The sequence below is a fragment of the Anas platyrhynchos genome, chromosome 6, assembly GCF_047663525.1.
Source record: "Anas platyrhynchos isolate ZD024472 breed Pekin duck chromosome 6, IASCAAS_PekinDuck_T2T, whole genome shotgun sequence".
In the NCBI taxonomy this organism is placed as follows: Eukaryota; Metazoa; Chordata; class Aves; order Anseriformes; family Anatidae; genus Anas; species Anas platyrhynchos.
The window spans coordinates 32,115,165-32,118,622 of NC_092592.1; positions in this window are offsets into that span (position 1 = coordinate 32,115,165).

Genomic DNA, 3,458 nt, shown 5'->3' on the forward strand with positions numbered 1-3,458 from the left:
CTTGGCACAGGCATGAATATGGAAATACTGCCCACTGCCAGATTTGTGCATGCAGTTGCCAAGACAAATATGGGTCGTATCCTGCTGCTATTCAATGCACAGGACACCTATTGGGAGTAAGTGAAAGTTCTGCATAAAAAATCAATGGAAAGATTTGACCCCTTTCAAAGGGAGTGGTCTATGATATAAAATGCACTACATCTCTTGCGTACTGGAGATAAAACCCACATTGTTTTCCTGACTACCCCTTTTTGCTAGCATGCCCTTTGGAGTGTGCTTTTTCACCCCTCTGTACCTAGCTAGCATCCTGAGATGGTTTTCAATAAAGGTGCAGTAAAACCATCTGGGAGGGGGGGGGGGGGGGGGCTTGACTCTCTTTTTCACACACTTATAAATAGTATTGCTAATTATGCACCTGTGAGCTGTTTGCATGATATACTTCTGATGTTATTAGAAAAAAATCAGAAATAAAATAAAGGTGTCATTAAGCATGTGGGGTGACCATCATTATACCCACAGGTAAAAAATCAGTCTGAAATCACCTCTGAGGGATGTGGACTGAAAGAAACCGCTAGTTTGGCTGGTGGTTTAGAGGATGTTCTATCGCTGAGCTACTAAATAAATCCCCTTTTGCCCTGCACTGCCTCCAGCAAGCCCTTAGTCTTCCCCACTCTGTCTTCCCCACACTGTTTCTCTATTTTTCCTCATAATCTCAGCCCTGATTCTCTTTTTCCCATTCTTCTGAATGTTGAAGTCATGACCTTTGTGGTTTATAGGCCACAAGAGACTGAGCTAAATGTGTTAGCACAGAGTCAAAACAAGTAATAGCTGGCCAATTAAATTAATAATCCATATTGTTACAATGTTTAACCACGGCTGTTTCCTCAGTGGTCTGTTTAAATCACAGCCAAGTCCTGACCTATTAAAATGAATAACTGGAATTATGAGAAACTCCATTTAATAAACACAGCAAGGAACGCAACACAATCGGTATGAAATATTTATTACCACTTTAAGCAGCAGCTAGTTGAGATTTAAGATTGGATTAATGAAGGGGTTTTAATTTCTGGCTAAGGGTAGAGAGCTTAAACCTGGAGCATTTCCTCGATTTCCTGGTATGGCTTTGCGATGGGCAAGACTCGAGATGGGAGCGTACGATTCGATTCATGCTTTCCCCTCGCAGAGCTCTCTCCAGACACGTTCGATGCAGGAGGAGATCAAAGCAAGCAGGCTCCAGACAAGTGGCTCAAGTGGCTTGAAAAAACCCAGGGGAATAAGGGCTGGAGCACTAGACATGAGCCTTTGGATTTTAAAATGAGCACTCCTGCCAACAGCCGTCCTACGGAGAGCAATGTTAATGGAAGGCTGGTACATTCCCGGTGACAACGGCTCGTGTGCACGCATTTTTTTGCAGTATGTCACAGGGTTAGAGTAAGGAGGGGGTGGGGGGGTGGGGGGGGAGAGAAAAAGCTCTTCTCCCTGAAATTTGTCAGACAAATTTTTAAGATGGGAGCAAACCATTCTTATTCCAAATGGCCCAAGTGTTGTTTCTCTGAAGTGCAGAGCTACCAAGGTTTCACTGTTTTTATTCATGCTGCACATTCATCTTCAGGGTTTCTCTACTTAATGCAAAAGCAACTGTTCTTCTTTGCTTGAAATGAAAATGTTGCCAGGGTTGAAAAATACTCTACTGTGCCCAAGCTCAAATGGGGCTGTTATTTTCCTTTTGTTTTCTGCTCCATCTGATGTAGTAACACTGAGCAGGTTAATAACATGCAAATCCTGGCACAATGAAGCTGTTTGGAGGTACCATGTCAAGGGGCCACATAATAATTGCTCCAGGCTACACAGACACCTGGAGCATCGTCTCTGCAATGTTGTATCCTTCCCATCATTTCCACCATAATGGTTCCACACCACAAATTGGCACAATCCATCAGAAAGGCCCTGATGCATTAAACCACTGTCCTAATTTGAGAAAATACAGGCTGCTGCCATGGCCTCCAAGGGTCTCGTTTCCAGCAAGTGCTGTGATGATTCCAAGAATCACACACATTTTCTCCTCCCCTCCCTCCTTTGATTCTTAGTGAAAAGCCCCAGCCTGAGAGCTGGCGAGGCAGAGGCTTTTGCACAGCTATGGGCAGCAGGGACACAGAGGAAGCAAGTTCCTCCATGCTCTTCTGATAACACATTTCAGCCCGAAGCCAGCAGGATTTGCGACGTGGGGTAGAACAGTTTCAGCACACATTCAGCCTCTTGGATAAGGTTGGCCAGCAAAACCTCTCACCTCTTATGCTGGCAGCCTCACTCTGCTGTGAACTTGATTACAGCAGTGGCTCTCTCACCTGTACAAAGCAGTGGACAGCATTTCTGTGTGTGCTCATCATGTGCTCAGCACAAGCTTGTCCCATACCCGGGACCACCCAGCTGAGGGATTTCTCATGTCTGCTTTTTCCTGGCTCAAGCCAATGCAGATTTCTGCGGTGCAGCACTGGACTTCAGGGACTGAGCGAAGTCAGAGTGCTGGGCTGGCTCTGCCCTGCAGTGCACAGCAGCCAAGAGGAAGAGCCAGCAGATGATGCCCTGATGGTCACCAGAGACCAATGGCAAAGCCAGGACAGAACCCCAGATTCCTGGGTGTTTTCTCTTCATCACAGATTTATTTTGGGAGATACATTCACATGAATACATTAACCTGGATTTTTCTAGTGCTTTAAATTAAAAATGAACTGGATCTTCTTTGTTTTTTAGTATGTTTCCAGTGTTGTAAACACACTGGATATACAGCATACAGAGCATGCAGCAATGGTGCATCTTCAGAAATACGTACCAAGTTACTTGTGTCCTGAACAGTGTGTAGGAACATAAGGATGTGAATGGCCATGACACTGACATGGCTGGGCTAGGTCTTCAGTGTCCCAGACTTGCACCAGGTATGTGTGGGGACAGCTCTGCCACCAGAAGACCACTTTGGCTGAGGAAGCATGGTGCAAGCTCTTAGCCAGAGACTAGCATGGGTGAGCCCTGCTGCCCTGACAGCCCACATCTTTGTCTTGCAGGAATCCCAGGAAAATCTGCCAACCTTTACACCTTCCAGGATCAGGACCAAAAATTATGGTTATTTTACTATCTTGCTCCATTTTTGTGGATTTATTCTGTGTTTTTCTTCCTGATCTTCTAGGCTCTATTTCAAGTTACTTCTTGCTGTTCTTCCAACAGTCTCCTTCACAGCTTCCTCTAGAAAGAAGAAGAGCACAACTATCTGAGAGATTAAAACAGAACATTTATCTGACATCACATTGCCTCATCACTTTCCCAGGTTTCTCTGCTCTTATAGCAAGCCTTGGAAAGCCCTTTATGTTGCTTATATATCCAGCATGTAAATTTTAATTTGGGTTTATGTCTCTAGCTGCATCTCAGCCTTCCCCAGGCAGGTCATCAGCCCCTCTGCCAGGATA